Here is a 16,322-nt window from a genome sequence, read left to right as displayed (position 1 = left end):
GTTGGAATTATCAGGGGCCATTTGGCGCGCCAAGCAATTAATCTGTGTTTTGTCCCGTACATTTTTCGTTAAAAGTATGTAGTGCGCATTGAGGGAAATTTCGCGACACCCGCGACCCTGATGAAATAAATTTTGACTTATGTAGATAAAGCTAACATTACGATGATGCGAGACTTTGGTGAACAATTGGGCAACTTCTCCCTTTTGGCCCGCCCCCATTAAATCGTCTAAAACCGCCAGTATCCGTTTCGAGCCGTCAAATAAGTCAGGATCGGGTAAACCCTTATGAAATATAACGTTATATTTTTTAAGTTTATCGTATCCTGGCTGATCCTCGCCGTAAAACCAGTGGATTTCTTCAATTTGAGGTTCAAACATTTGTTTTAAATGTTTAATCAGTTTTTCTACGAAATATGTCTTACCACTTTGGCTAGGCCCGCAAAGTATGATGTTACAACTGTGATAAAAAGGGTACATTATCACCGCGTAGCTGAAACCAGAATGAAATAAAATGGACATTTTGTTTTTATATATAATATTTTTTATTTTTGACAATAACAAAACACGTTTTCCCGTGACACACCCCCCCTGCCACGTGGATAGCGGCCGGCGCGCTAGAGACACACCCCCCTCGTGACCCCGACGCGCGCGGATAGCGGATCGAGAGAGAGAACGCGCGCGAGCCTCTCTCTCTCTCTCGTACGCCGAGACGGCGACTCGCGGAGACCGGCGCCTCTCGACCCGCGGCTCGCCCGCATAAGAGCGAAGGTTTTTTTTAAGCGCGTATTTTATATCCGAATGGAACTGTTCGGCAATTCGATAAAACCCGAACTTTATCCATTACGGGTCTATACGCTTTTTCCAAGTCGACGCTAACGAGCGTATGATCCGGAAGTCGACGTATTTGTTTGGGGAGAGGCACGGCAAACGCCGCCGGTATTTCAGTTTCTTCGTCAGTCACTCCTAGCATAGTTTTTAAATTTTCGCCGTTAATGATATGCTGATTACCGACATTAATTCGAAATCCTTTAACTTTCGTAACGTTAAATTTTTCTCCCGTATCCGGATTTTTCACCCAAAACGAGTAATTTTTTGGCCCGCCATACGCGGCTTCGTAAATAAACGAATTTTTTCCATAAACGGATAACTCGCTGACCATATCGCCCAAATAATGGCCCGTAGTTATAAGGGGTTGTTTCGCCACGTACTGGAGGGCGTCAGTGTCCAAATATAGCGCGTTCTCTCCGACTATTTCAAGATATTTTAATAAAACTAATCTCGCTTGACAGGTTGTATAAGCGGCAATTACGCAATTTGTATGTTTTAGAGGGATTTCCGCCTCCTTGATGGGGGCTGATTTCACTAGAAGAGTCGTATCGTTGACTGTCAAAACCGATTTTACGTTGATTTCCGGATTTGATAGCAGTTCAAAGAACACTTTGGGTTCGCGAACGATTTCAGTTTTGGTCACAATGGATCGCTGACCGAGTTTTCTGAAAAAAAAAAGTTTTAATATCTATCACGCTACTCAATATGATTTATAACCCCAATGGGGGGGTAATAAAATCCATACAGACCCCCACATGGAATTCAGCATTAATTTCGAGATGGCTCGAAGTCCTTCGTTTTTGGAGACTTTGGTAGGGTCCAATTTGACCCCTTCATGACGTTCGAAAGCCGCAATGTATTCGGTCCTGGCTTCGGGGGTCTGACAATCTGACGGCCAGCCGCTCGCCTCCACCTTGGTTTTTAGGAAACAGTCAACGTAATCTCGAAAAATCCCTCCGCTGTCCGTTGCAGGATCGTATTGCGTCACCGTGTATGACCACGCCTCAATTTTTTTTGTAATTTTGTATCCGCGATTTACCGCCCATCTTAATTCGTCGATTACCCAAACGCCTTTAAGCATTCTTTCGTCGTCAGAATGCTCGCAGTCACCCTGGTAACGTAAATCGGCGCACGTCCGGCATAGGGTAAACGTTAACTTCTTGTTAACGGTCCGATACGGAAGAATAGGATGGAATAAATTGGTTGGCGGGAGCACGTTACATAACAATAATCCCTCAAAATCGTCAATGGCTGGAATATCGCTACCGAGCAGAATTGTCGGATGACCAACGGGGACTTTGCCCCTATAAAAAGGAAAACACACTTAAATATTTGTTTTCGTTATATATATTTTTCGATATAATACCGTTTGTTTATAAAAGGGTACAGGCTGCAAATGTCCACGTAGAATATTTTATCGTCGGTCCCTTCAACGTTACAGTACGTTCGTAAGGCTGATACTCTGCCCCCGAAAAAAGCGGCTCGCGGGTCTAAACGTTCAGTTAAAGTTTCCGAAAAATTAGAATTTTTTAAAAATTCATTTATGGCTGGATTTTGTTGTTTTTCCAAAATCCAATCGCACCCCCATTGTTGAATGACGGTATAACCCATTTCTTTAAGTTTATTGGTTGTCCGCATCGTGTTGGAAAATCGTGTATTAAGGGTATCGCTCGCGTTAGCGTATAATGGCTGGTTCCTATTTACAGAGTCCCCGAAGCAAGTCCTACAACCGTGATACCTTTAATGAAAAAAAACCTGTTTATATTTTGTCTCTTCGAACTTTTTAAAATAATACTTACCAACAGCCCTGATATTGTAGACCGTTTTTCTCACCGATTAGACCATCAATTTTAATTTTTCCAGCACGCGGTTCTCGACCATTCAGCCTTGATACGATGGTAACATTCCGGACATGCGCTTCCCAAGCCAGCCATTCTAAAGCCTCGGTGGATTGAGGCTCGGATAACCGATACAAATTAGCCGGTATTATGCCAATCGTTTCTGGCTCCAAAAATATTTTCCTTAGCACGTAACTACACACTGACGCGATAGTCACACCCACGCTAAACGGATTAACTTCGCACAAGTCTTGAAATAGTTTCATAAACTTTAAACAACCTTTAGCTAATATGTGGGTATCTCTAGAACAATAGAGTTTTAACGTTTCGAGGTAATTAAATCCCGAACTCTTTTCGGATTCGAGAGCGTACCATTTGTTAAAACTTTCGCGGTCTTTCGCCGTGAAATATTGGGCCCCGTAAGCTTCCAAGGGGGGCAGCGAGTTCTCCGAGACGTTGTTTGTTTGTTCGGGCTTGTAAATGTCAAAATTATTATCAACTACGTTGAATAGAAAATGAGGGAAAAAATCTTTCGTATATTCGCGACCCAGCTCGAACGTATCCGCGAATTTCGACAGAGGAATGGGTATATAATTATACGAATCCGATAGAGTTAAATTGTGTAGTTTCAGTTGCAAGATGCGAGTTCCATTTATTATCGGATCGGGCTCAAACGAGTCGGCACTCTCCATTATAACTTGTAATAGGAGTTGCGTATCATAATTACTCGCATTATGTCCCAGCGCGGTCACTCTTCTTATCCGAGCTAGTGTTCTTAAATATTCGAAAAAGTTTCGCGCGGAATCTGAACCCAGAAATTGTCTTTGGCGAACGCCGCAAAATCTGCAGGCTACGTCGGGGGTATCAACGCACGATCCACAATAAGTTTCCGACACGCATAAAATGGGTTGATGAATATAACAGTTTTTCTTATCGGGGTGCCGTTTGGTTTGGACCGTTTCAAAATCGTAAAATATCCACATTTGCGTAGGCTGGCCGTTGGAATCGAAACGGGGTAAAGGGCGTCGCGGGTCTTTTATTACTTGGATGTAACATTGATGTCCCGAGGGGGAAAACTTACGACAAACTGTACAATACTGTTCGGTACAAGAATGCAGCTGGCCGTCGCGTTTAGTCAAATCGATTAGAATCGAACATTCCGTGCAATGAAATAAATTTTGACATAATGATAATTTATCGCCGGTTAATTTTATTTTATGATGAGCGTAGCAATCGACACCCGTAAACTTACGTAAACAGTCGGTACATTTTATTATATCTCCGGTACATTTTAGGGCCCTGCAGCACGCGAAACAATAGTCTGAACACGCGTGGGTGCTATCTCGTCTGTACCCCTCTAGACACTTTGAACAAAACTTTTCTTTCCCGAATAAGGGTGCCAGCTTTTTAACTAGATTGAAATGCGCCCCCTCGTTTAAAAGTACAATACGTTTTCTGTCCATACCTCCCCTTACTCTAGAATCGTACACCAAGGTCGGCCAGCTGTTTTTGATTTGATAGATTAAAATATCGTATTCTTTGAGGTACGTTCTAAATTTTCTAATCGATTCGGGCGACGCGCATTCTTTGTTAGCTCGGACACCCGATTTGGAGCATAGGAGGATCGCCTCGGCTCGCTGAGCCACATTGTTTTCTTTGGAATGCGCCAAAGTTTCATAGACCGTTTTTAGTCTTTTGTTTTCGGGCTCGTTCTGATATTTACACAGCGCCACACCGACGCAAAGAGCTCTAGCGAGACAGATTGAGTCGCTGTTCGCAATACGGACAATTGATTGTCTATTCCTAGAAAACATGGCAAATGTCTCTAGTCGTTTCCGTTTCGCACGGCCACCGCCTTGGGGTAACCGGACAATGGAAAAAGTTAAATTAACGGGTGCCAGGAAAAACGCTTCTTTCTCATCTGAATATATAGATTCGGATACCTCGTCGAGAAGGGCCTCGATATCAATTTGGTCACGCCTCCTAAATGAAATGGTAATATCGGGATGCGCCGCACCCAGCGCCGAACTACGGATTACTAGTTGTACCATGTCAGCGGGACTTACATCGCGTAATACCCGTTCAGTGACCCTGGCAAGCCCTTCCGCTATATTATTAGATATTTCAGCTTCCAATTCAATTCCCGTCATATTGAAGTTCGGGAACTGTTTTTCATTCTGACCCAAAATTACGCAATTCGGGTCCTCAAATTCAATATACCCTACAATGGGGAAATTTCCCTCCTCCTCCCCGTAACCGCTTTGGTTAAGTAGTTCGTTGAAATATTCGTCCACCATTTCGGCGGATTCACGGGGTTCAGCATCATCGTCCGTGACAATTTCAGGGGTGTCTATAAAAAATAAATATATTTTTAATTTCTTATATATTTTTGATACGCGGTACGAGAGAAAAAAAACTTACTCTTCAGGTAGTCCAACACAGGTTCGTCATATTCGGCACCCAACATGGCATCCCACTCGAGTTCGAGTAATTCTTTTTCCCGCTTATTATATCTAGCTTCAATAATTTCGCCTAACCGAGGCGGTAATGCTTGATTAAATAATCGGAGTTCGGCTACCGTTTGGCACGCTTCTGGAACGTGGGGGATAGCTTGAACAGTTTCAAAAATTTCAATAACCGTCAAAATTAATTTAAAACTCAGACGGCTAAAGATTGCGGGTAACGTATTTGGTGCAAACCCCGGCTCTAAATTTAAAAATAAACATATTCCGTAATAAAATTGCAGTAGTTGCGGTACGGACCAGGGTCTATTTACCTCCAAATCGTCTAGAAACCAGCATAAGCTTTCGCTATCCATTTTTTCTAGGCGCTAAGAAAACGACTTCCAACTTGAGAATTCCGCTGATTAGTGAAGTTTCTTTGACCGATCGGGCTCTATTTATACGTATCTTTTGAGGCTGTATAAAAATAATATCACGTCGTTAAGTCGAAACTCTATTATATAAAACTCGATTGTTTTCTAAAAGATGGGCCCCACTGTTTTTTTAAGCCTATTAAATTTAAGGATGGATCAATGGCTACTTTAATGATAGCCCCATAAATATGGTGGCTGTTCATCCTTTTATCGCTGACAAAAGTTGTTTTTCAAAAGAGCCGCCCGAAAACTCTTTTGACTATTTTGTCAAAGCTGGATGAATATACGAAAAACACAGTATAAAAATAATATCACGTCGTTAATTCGAAACTCTATTATATAAAACTCGATTGTTTTCTAAAAGAGGGGCCCAATGTTTTTTAAGCCCATATTTTTAAGGATGGATAGTGATCAATGGCTACTTTAATGATAGCCACCCGTAAATTTGGTGGCGGTTCATCCTTTTATCGCTGACAAATGTTGTTTTTCAAAAGAGCCGCCGAAAACTCTTTTGACTATTTTGATAAAGCTGGGTGAATATACGAAAAAAAACTTTTTGACGGTGCCCTTCTTGTTCTCCGAGCGGGCCCAATTTTTTTTACGAGCCGCTGTTTTATTAGACACCAAACCCTTAGTGTGGAATCCTTTGGGCCCACGCCGCTCGAGTCTTAATAGAACAATGTGGGCCCCTACGGTCTTTTTCTTTGAAGGGAAAATGGTTTAGGGGCTCTTTTTTGTGTCAACCCTAACCCTTTTTACGATGCAAATTAAGTTTGACCCACGCGCGACTCCTGAATTTAACATGACGCGTCAAATCGGGTATTGTTAAAATAGTGTGCTTTTTTTACGCACCGACATGTTTATAAAAAGCGATTGTTTTCACAGCTGTTTTTAAACGTAGAAGGATGGTCATGGTGAAAGAGGTATATGCTCAAACACTTTTTAAAAAAGACGTTTCAAAGTGTTAGATATTTTTTGGTGACAAACGTTTTGTCGAAAAATGGTTATAAATTAATGTTGTTGCGCGTAGACTTTTATGGACCCCCATAAACTATGTGGAATAGATCCTCTTAATTATTGTATATATTTTTTTCATTTCTCGTTTGTATTTTTCATTTGTAAATAATTCCTTTCTATATATTAGTTATTTGTCAATATTTCTTTTTGTATATTTTAGTCATTTGTTTATTTTAGTTATTTGTTTATTTTAATACTTTGTATGTCATTTGGTTTTTTATAAAATATATAACGTTTAAATCCCTTTTTTGGTTTATTGATAAATTTAGTTTAACGATAACTTCCGGTATGGAAGGTTCTATCCCCGCCTCTCCCGTTAGTCGGCTTATCGCGAACAATCCTAAAAACGCATTACTAATCGCGTTGATTTTACTTTTAATGGGACTTGTAGAATTTCTATCTCTTTGGTTTACCAATATGGCCGTCGCTATACACATAACACCGCAAAATTTGACTAATCGCGTGAGTCATTGATTCAACCCATTACATCATCCTGATTACGTCATCAAATTATTATCGCTATATATAAGACATTCACCCCCGTCATCCATCGTCAGTACACTACAAACCGTTTCTCGAGCATCATGTCTAAACGAAGCTGTGTAGATAACGTTCCTGGGCCCACTAAAATGTCTAAATTTGATCCGACTCAGCGGAAAGTTAACCCTCGGTATTCACTTTCATCCGAGCTTTTCGTTACTACGGGTTTTACGTCTGAGCTCGATATATCTGTAGCTCTATGCAATAAAATCACACACCAGGCCTTTGAAATGTCTTCGCGCGCCTGGGATGATTTATACGGCCACTGGGAACAAATAAATGATCCACAAAGGCTGCCCTTTCGATCACCGTTCCCGTTATCAGACGCGCTAGTGACCGCCGCCATGTCTGACCAAAAAGAATTAACCTTGCAAAGTACGATATCCGAAGCGTCGGTCGTAATCAAAGCGCCGGAAACTCGAGAATTGGACAGACTCAAATATTTCATTAATTCGCACATTCAACTCCTTAAAGTGAACCAAAAACTCTTTGAATTAATGGGTTACGTTATAACCGATAATTATCGTAAAATTTACGAAATATTGTATAAAGAACCATGTGCACCCAACAATTTATTTCTATCGGATGAACATGAAAGGTATGATACCGTTGTCCGCTATGCGTCCAATTACGTAACAGCATTTAAAATTATTGACGATTTTAAAGAAACAGTGGCCAACCAAAATATATTTTGTGTATTTAACTTTTACAATTTGTTTACTATGGTATCTACACACCATAAATATATTAAAACTAAATTGTTTTATCTTTAAGCGTTTTCATCCGCTTAATGTACTGTAACTTTGAATATCTAAATAAAACCTTATAATTTGTATACACTCTGCTCTTTTTTTCCAAAACACTTTTACCGATGACCGCCCGCTATTTTACGGTACGCTTAGGGGCCCGAAAGTGTTTGTCGGCGAAAACCCTTTGAAAGACAGGGGGGTGACATTCACTATGACGGGTAGGCTGTTTGCATAACATCGTGTCACCGCCATAGGGGCAGATAACATATTGACCTATAATGGGTTAGCACCTGGGTTTTATGGGTTATAACATCGTAAATCAACCTCGTAAATCAGCTAACCTTTTGACCTAAAATGGGTTACCACGCCAGCTATTAACTATGACGGGCCGGCTGTTTGCATCGTGTCCACACCGCCATAGATAACCTATTGACCTAACATCGTAAATCAGCTAACCTTTTGATCGAACCTTTTGACCCCGCCGAATATTGCCGCAAAATGGGGGCCCCTACAGGGGTCCGTTTCACCCTTATTTAACGGCTGTTTGCATCGTGTCCATAGGGGCAGATAACCTATTGACCCACAATGGGGGGTTAGGTTTTATGAGGGTAACATCGTAAATCAGCTAACCTTTTAACCCCGCCGAAAATGTACGCAAAATGGGGGCCCCTACAGGGGCCCGTTTCACCCCCGTTTCCCCCGCCCGCAGGTGCCCCCCTTATCGGCATACGCACTCCCTTATCTCTGACCGTTATTTAAATTACGGACTCTGATCTTAATCTAATCTCTTATCAATATACGGAGAGTAAATATCGTGCGACTGTTCACCTCAATCCCCTGTAGCGCAACTGGCTAGCGCGCGGTACTTATACAGCAGTACAGCCGAGAAATGCCGAGGTTGTAAATTCGAGCCTCACCTGGGGAAGAGTAATTTTACGATTTTGTAACCTTTTGTTATTGTCGTGCAAAATACAGTTATCTACTTAAGACAATCCCCTGTGGCGCAATTGGTTAGCGCGCGGTACTTTTACAGCAGTACAGCCGAGAAATGCCGAGGTTGTGAGTTCGAGCCTCACCTGGGGAAAAGTACCTTTTCGATTTTGTGACCTTTTCTTCTTGTCGTACAAAATACAGTTATCTTCTCGATACAATCCCCTGTGGCGCAATTGGTTAGCGCGCGGTACTTATACAGCAGTACAGTCGAGAAATGCGGAGGTTGTGAGTTCGAGCCTAACCTTGGGGAGAATACCGTTTCGATTTTGTAACCTTTTCTTCTTGTCGTGATAAATACAGTTATCAATTTGATACGTGCCCCTGTTGTGCAATTGGTTAGCGCGCAGTACTTATACAGCAATACAGCCGAGAAATGCCGAGGTTGTAAGTTCGAGCCTCACCTGGGGAAGAGTAATTTTTCGATTTTGTAACCTTTTGTTCTTGTCGTGCAAAATACAGTAACCTACTAGAAACAATCCCCTGTGGCGCAATTGGTTAGCGTGCGGTACTTATACAGCAGTACAGCCGAGAAATGCCGAGGTTGTGAGTTCGAGCCTCACCTGGGGAAGAGTAATTTTTCGATTTTGTTAACTTTTCTTCTTGTCGTGCAAAATACAGTTATCAGCTTGATACAATCCCCTGTGGCGCAATTGGTTAGCGCGCGGTACTTATACAGCAGTACAGCCGAGAAATGCCGAGGTTGTAAGTTCGAGCCTCACCTGGGGAAGAGTGATTTTTCGATTTTGTAACCTTTTGTTCTTGTCGTGCAAAATACAGTAACCTACTAGATACAATCCCCTGTGGCGCAATTGGTTAGCGCGCGGTACTTATACAGCAGTACAGCCGTTAAATGCCGAGGTTGTGAGTTCGAGCCTCACCTTTTGGAGAATACCGTTTCGATTTTGTAACCTTTTCTTCTTGTCGTGATAAATACAGTTAACAATTTAATACGTTCCCCTGTTGCGCAATTGGTTAGCGCGCGGTACTTATACAGCAGTACAGCCGTGAAATGCCGAGGTTGTGAGTTCGAGCATCACCTGGGGAAGAGTGATTTTTCGATTTTGTAAACTTTTCTTATTGTGGAACAAAATACCGTTATCTGTTTGATTCAATCCACTGTAGCGCAACTGGCTAGCGCGCGGTACTTATACAGCAGTACAGTCGAAAATGCCGAGGTTGTGAGTTCGAGCCTCACCTGAAAAAGAGTATTTTTTCGATTTTGTAACCTTTTCTTCTTGTCGTACAAAATACAGTTATCTACTCGATACAGTCCCCTGGGGTGCTATTGGTTAGCGCGCGGTAATTATACATCAGAACAGCCGAGAAATGCCGAGGTTGTGAGTTCGAGCCACATCTGGGGAAGAGTAATTTTTCGATTTTGTAACCTTTTCTTCTTGTCGTGCAAAATACAGTTATCTATTTGATACAATCCCCTGTAGCGCAATTGGCTAGCGCGCGGTACTTAAACAGCAGTACAGCCGAGAAATGCCGAGGTTGTGAGTTCGAGGCTCACCTGAGGAAAATACCTTTTCGATTTTGTAACCTTTTCTTCTTGTCGTGCAAAATACAGTTATCTACTCGATACAATCCCCTGTGGTGCTATTGGTTAGCGCGCGGTACTTATACATCAGTACAGCCGAGAAATGACGATGTTGTGTTTTCGAGCCTCACCTGAGGAAGAGTGCCTTTTCGATTTTGTAACCTTTTCTTCTTGTGGTACAAAATAAAGTAAGCTAGGCGATTCAATCCCCTGTGGCGCAATTGGTTAGCGCGTGGTACTTAAACAGCAGTACAGCCTAGAAATGCCGAGGTTGTGTTTTCGAGCCTCACCTGGGGAAAAGTACATTTTCGATTTTGTAACCTTTTTTTCTTGTGGTAAAAAAATAAAGTAAGCTAGGCGATTCAATCCCCTGTGGCAAAATGTGTTAGCGCGCGGTACTTATACAGCAGTACAGCCTAGAAATGCCGAGGTTGTGTTTTCGAGCCTCACCTGGGGAAAAGTACATTTTCGATTTTGTAACCTTTTCTTCTTGTGGTACAAAATAAAGTAAGCTAGGCGATTCAATCCCCTGTGGCGCAATTGGTTAGCGCGTGGTACTTAAACAGCAGTACAGCCTAGAAATGCCGATGTTGTGTTTTCGAGCCTCACCTGGGGAAGAGTGCCTTTTCGATTTTGTAACCTTTTCTTCTTGTCGTGCAAAATACAAATATCTACTTGTTACAATCCCCTGTGGCGCAATTGGTTAGCGCGCGGTACTTATACAGCAGTCCAGCCGAGAAATGCCGAGGCTGTGATTTCGAGTCTCACCTGGGGAGAAGTACCTTTTCGATTTTGTAACCTTTTCTTCTTGTCGTGATAAATACAGTTATCTATATGATACAATCTCCTGTGGCGCAATAGGTTAGCGCGCGGTACTTATACAGCAGTACAGCCGAGAAATGCCGAGGTTGTAAGTTCGAGACTCACCTGGGGAAGAGTAATTTTTCGATTTTGTAACCTTTTCTTATTGTCGTGCAAAATACAGTTACCTACTTGATACAATCCCCTGTGGCGCAATTGGTTAGCGCGCGGTACTTATACAGCAGTACAGCCGAGAAATGCCGAGGTTGTAAGTTCGAGACTCACCTGGGGAAAAGTAATTTTTCGATTTTGTAACCTTTTCTTATTGTGGAACAAAATGCAGTTATCTATAAGATACAATACCCTGTAGCGTAATTGGCTAGCGCGCAGTACTTATACAGCAGTACAGCCAAGAAATGCCGAGGTTTTGAGTTCGAGCCTCACCTGGGGAAAAGTACCTTTTCGATTGTGAACCTTTTCTTCCTGTCGTGCAAAATACAGTTATCTAGTTGATACAATCCCCTGTGGCGCAATTGGTTAGCGCGCGGTACTTCTACAGCAGTACAGCCGAGAAATGCCGAGGTTGTGAGTTCGAGCCTCACCTGGGGAAAAGTACCTTTTCGATTTTGTAACCTTTTCTTCTTGTCGTGCAAAATACAGTTACCAACTTGATACAATCCCCTGTGGCGCAATTGGTTAGCGCGCGGTACTTATACAGCAGTACAGCCGAGAAATGCCGAGGTTGTAAGTTCGAGACTCACCTGGGGAAGAGTAATTTTTCGATTTTGTAACCTTTTCTTATTGTGGAACAAAATGCAGTTATCTATAAGATACAATACCCTGTAGCGCAATTGGCTAGCGCGCGGTACTTATACAGCAGTACAGCCAAGAAATGCCGAGGTTTTGAGTTCGAGCCTCACCTGGGGAAAAGTACCTTTTCGATTTTGTAACCTTTTCTTCTTGTCGTACAAAATACAGTTATCTACTCGATACAATCCCCTGTGGCGCAATTGGTTAGCGCGCGGTACTTATACAGCAGTACAGTCGAGAAATGCCGAGGTTGTGAGTTCGAGCCTCACCTGGGGAAGAGTAATTTTTCAATTTTGTTACCTTTTCTTCTTGTGGTACAAAATAAAGTAAGCTAGGCGATTCAATCCCCTGTGGCAAAATGTGTTAGCGCGCGGTACTTATACAGCAGTACAGCCTAGAAATGCCGAGGTTGTGTTTTCGAGCCTCACCTTAGGAAAAGTACATTTTCGATTTTGTAACCTTTTCTTCTTGTGGTACAAAATAAAGTAAGCTAGGCGATTCAATCCCCTGTGGCGCAATTGGTTAGCGCGTGGTACTTAAACAGCAGTACAGCCTAGAAATGCCGATGTTGTGTTTTCGAGCCTCACCTGGGAAAGAGTGCCTTTTCGATTTTGTAACCTTTTCTTCTTGTCGTGCAAAATACAAATATCTACTTGTTACAATCCCCTGTGGCGCAATTGGTTAGCGCGCGGTATTTATACAGAAGTCCAGCCGAGAAATGCCGAGGCTGTGAGTTCGAGTCTCAACTGGGGAAAAGTACCTTTTCGATTTTGTAACCTTAACTTCTTGTGAAACAAAATACAGTTCTCAATTTGATACAATCCCCTGTAGCGCAATAGGCTAGCGCGCGGTACTTATACAGCAGTATAGCCTAGAAATGCCGAGGTTGTGTTTTCGAGCCTCACCTGGGGAAAAGTACCTTTTCGATTTTGTAACCTTTTCTTCTTGTCGTGATAAATACAGTTATCTATGTGATACAATCTCCTGTGGCGCAATTGGTTAGCGCGCGGTACTTATACAGCAGTACAGTCGATAAATGGCGAGGTTGTGAGTTCGAGCCTCACCTGGGGAAAAGTACCTTTTCGATTTTGTAACCTTTTCTTCTTGTCGTGCAAAATACAGTTACCTACTTGATACAATCCCCTGTGGCGCAATTGGTTAGAGCGCGGTACTTATACAGCAGTACAGCCGAAAAATGCCGTGGTTGTAAGTTCTAGACTCACCTGGGGAAAAGTACCTTTTTAATTTTGTAACCTATTCTTCTTGTCGTGCAAAATACAGTTTACTCATCGATACAATCCCCTGTGGCGCAATTAGTTAGCGCGCGGTACTTATACAGCAGTACAGCCGAGAAATGCTGAGGTTGTGAGTTCGAGCCTCACCTAGGGAAGAGTAATTTTTCGATTTTGTAACCTTTTCTTATTGTGGAACAAAATGCAGTTATCTATAAGATACAATACCCTGTAGCGCAATTTGCTAGCGCGCGGTACTAATACAGCAGTACAGCCAAGAAATGCCGAGGTTGTGAGTTCGAGCCTCACCTGGGGAAAAGTACCTTTTTGATTTTGTAACCTATTCTTCTTGTCGTGCAAAATACAGTTTACTCATCGATACAATCCCCTGTGGCGCAATTAGTTAGCGCGCGGTACTTATACAGCAGTACAGCCGAGAAATGCTGAGGTTGTGAGTTCGAGCCTCACCTGGGGAAGAGTTGTTTTTCGATTTTGTAACCTTTTCTTCTTGTTGTGCAAAATACAGTTATCCAGTTGACACAATCCCCTGTGGCGCAATTGGTAAGCGCGCGGTACTTATACAGCAGTACAGCCGAGAAATGCCGAGGTTGTGAGTTCGAGCCTCACCTTGGGGAGAATACCGTTTCGATTTTGTAACCTTTTCTTCTTGTCGTGCAAAATACAGTTATCTACTTGATACAGTCCCCTGTTGCGCAATTGGTAAGCGTGCGGTACTTATACAGCAGTCCAGCCGAGAAATGCCGAGGCTGTGATTTCGAGTCTCACCTGGGGAAAAGTACCTTTTCGATTTTGTAACCTTTTCTTCTTGTCGTGATAAATACAGTTATCTATATGATACAATCTCCTGTGGCGCAATTGGTTAGCTCGCGGTACTTATACAGCAGTACAGCCGAGAAATGCCGAGGTTGTGAGTTCGAGCCTCACCTTGGGGAGAATACCGTTTCGATTTTGTAACCTTTTCTTCTTGTCGTACAAAATACAGTTATCTACTCGACACAATCCCCTGTGGCGCAATTGGTAAGCGCGCGGTACTTATACAGCAGTACAGCCGAGAAATGCCAAGGTTGTAAGTTCGAGACTCACCTGGGGAAGAGTAATTTTTCGATTTTGTAACCTTTTCTTATTGTGGAACAAAATGCAGTTATCTGTAAGATAAAATACCCTGTAGCGCAATTGGCTAGCTCGCGGTACTAATACAGCAGTACAATCAAGAAATGCTGAGGTTGTGAGTTCGAGACTCACCTGGGGAAGAGTAATTTTTCGATTTTGTAACCTTTTCTTATTGTCGTGCAAAATACAGTTACCTACTTGATACAATCCCCTGTGGCGCAATTGGTTAGCGCACGGTACTTATACAGCAGTACAGCCGAGAAATGCCGAGGTTGTAAGTTCGAGACTCACCTGGGGAAGAGTAATTTTTCGATTTTGTAACCTTTTCTTATTGTGGAACAAAATACAGTTATCTATAAGATACAATACCCTGTAGCGCAATTGGCTAGCGCGCGGTACTTATACAGCAGTACAGCCGAGAAATGCCGAGGTTTTGAGTTCGAGCCTCACCTGGGGAAAAGTACCTTTTCGATTTTGTAACCTTTTCTTCTTGTCGTACAAAATACAGTTATCTACTCGATACAATCCCCTGTGGCGCAATTGGTTAGCGCGCGGTACTTATACAGCAGTACAGTCGAGAAATGCCGAGGTTGTGAGTTCGAGCCTCACCTGGGGAAGAGTAATTTTTCGATTTTGTTACCTTTTCTTCCTGTCGTGCAAAATACAGTTATCTAGTTGATCCAATCCCCTGTGGCGCAATTGGTTAGCGCGCGGTACTTATACAGCAGTACAGCCGAGAAATGCCGAGGTTGTAAGTTCGAGACTCACCTGGGGAAGAGTAATTTTTCGATTTTGTAACCTTTTCTTATTGTCGTGCAAAATACAGTTATCTAGTTGATACAATCCCCTGTGGCGCAATTGGTTAGCGCGCGGTACTTATACAGCAGTACAGCCGAGAAAAGCCGAGGTTGTGAATTCAAACCTCACCTGGGGAAAAGTGCCTTTTCGATTTTGTAACCTTTTCTTCTTGTCGTGCAAAATACAGTTATCTACTTGATACAATCCCCTGTGGCGCAATTGGTTAGCACGCGGTATTTATACAGAAGTCCAGCCGAGAAATGCCGAGGCTGTGAGTTCGAGTCTCAACTGGGGAAAGTACCTTTTCGATTTTGTAACCTTAACTTCTTGTGGAACAAAATACAGTTCTCAATTTGATACAATCCCCTGTAGCGCAATAGGCTAGCGCGCGGTATTTATACAGCAGTACAGCCGAGAAATGCCGAGTTTGTGAGTTCGAGCCTCACCTGGGAAAGAGTAATTTTTCGATTTTTGTAAACTTTTCTTATTGTGGAACAAAATACCGTTATCTATATGATACAATCCCCTGTAGCGCAATTGGCTAGCGCACGGTACTTATACAGCAGTATAGCCTAGAAATGCCGAGGTTGTGTTTTCGAGCCTCACCTGGGGAAAAGTACCTTTTCGATTTTGTAACCTTTTCTTCTTGTGGTTCAAAATACAGTTATCTAGTTGATTCAATCCCCTGTGGCAAAATGTGTTAGCGCGCGGTACTTATACAGCAGTACAGCCTAGAAATGCCGAGGTTGTGTTTTCGAGACTCACCTGGGGAAGAGTGCCTTTTCGATTTTGTAACCTTTTCTTCTTGTCGTGCAAAATACAGTTATCTACTTGATACAATCCCCTGTGGCGCAATTGGTTAGCGCGCGGTACTTATACAGCAGTCCAGCAGAGAAATGCCGAGGCTGTGAGTTCGAGCCTCACCTGGGAAAGAGTAATTTTTTGATTTTGTAAACTTTTCTTATTGTGGAACAAAATACCGTTATCTATATGATACAATCCCCTGTAGCGCAATTGGCTAGCGCGCGGTACTTATACAGCAGTACAGCCTAGAAATGCCGAGGTTGTGTTTTCGAGCCTCACGTGGGGAAAAGTACATTTTCGATTTTGTAACCTTTTCTTCTTGTGGTACAAAATAAAGTAATCTAGTCGATTCAATCCCCTGTGGCG

The 16,322-nt window shown here is 42.6% G+C and overlaps 7 non-coding genes across 7 annotated transcripts; all 7 read left to right on the top strand.

Annotated features, from left to right (window-relative positions):
• Positions 1-9,316: 9,316 nt before the first annotated feature.
• TRNAI-UAU (transfer RNA isoleucine (anticodon UAU)) lies at positions 9,317-9,408 on the top strand. The gene is given in 2 exon segments: positions 9,317-9,354; positions 9,373-9,408. It is a non-coding gene; the product is annotated as a tRNA-Ile (tRNA).
• A 67-nt stretch (positions 9,409-9,475) lies between these two features.
• TRNAI-UAU (transfer RNA isoleucine (anticodon UAU)) lies at positions 9,476-9,567 on the top strand. The gene is given in 2 exon segments: positions 9,476-9,513; positions 9,532-9,567. It is a non-coding gene; the product is annotated as a tRNA-Ile (tRNA).
• A 2,132-nt stretch (positions 9,568-11,699) lies between these two features.
• On the top strand, positions 11,700-11,791 carry TRNAR-UCU (transfer RNA arginine (anticodon UCU)). The gene is given in 2 exon segments: positions 11,700-11,737; positions 11,756-11,791. It is a non-coding gene; the product is annotated as a tRNA-Arg (tRNA).
• Positions 11,792-12,176: 385 nt separating this feature from the next.
• Positions 12,177-12,268, top strand: TRNAI-UAU (transfer RNA isoleucine (anticodon UAU)). Its single transcript is given in 2 exon segments — positions 12,177-12,214; positions 12,233-12,268. It is a non-coding gene; the product is annotated as a tRNA-Ile (tRNA).
• Positions 12,269-13,766: 1,498 nt separating this feature from the next.
• Positions 13,767-13,859, top strand: TRNAI-UAU (transfer RNA isoleucine (anticodon UAU)). Its single transcript is given in 2 exon segments — positions 13,767-13,804; positions 13,823-13,859. It is a non-coding gene; the product is annotated as a tRNA-Ile (tRNA).
• Positions 13,860-14,879: 1,020 nt separating this feature from the next.
• Positions 14,880-14,971, top strand: TRNAI-UAU (transfer RNA isoleucine (anticodon UAU)). Its single transcript is given in 2 exon segments — positions 14,880-14,917; positions 14,936-14,971. It is a non-coding gene; the product is annotated as a tRNA-Ile (tRNA).
• Positions 14,972-15,992: 1,021 nt separating this feature from the next.
• Positions 15,993-16,084, top strand: TRNAI-UAU (transfer RNA isoleucine (anticodon UAU)). The gene is given in 2 exon segments: positions 15,993-16,030; positions 16,049-16,084. It is a non-coding gene; the product is annotated as a tRNA-Ile (tRNA).
• Positions 16,085-16,322: the final 238 nt, after the last annotated feature.

This window comes from Leiobunum rupestre, chromosome 1, assembly GCF_980474605.1.
Source record: "Leiobunum rupestre chromosome 1, qqLeiRupe1.1.hap1, whole genome shotgun sequence".
Classification (NCBI taxonomy): Eukaryota; Metazoa; Arthropoda; class Arachnida; order Opiliones; family Sclerosomatidae; genus Leiobunum; species Leiobunum rupestre.
The sequence above is the reverse complement of the archived record's forward strand: the minus strand, read 5'-3'. Positions and strand labels throughout refer to the sequence as shown.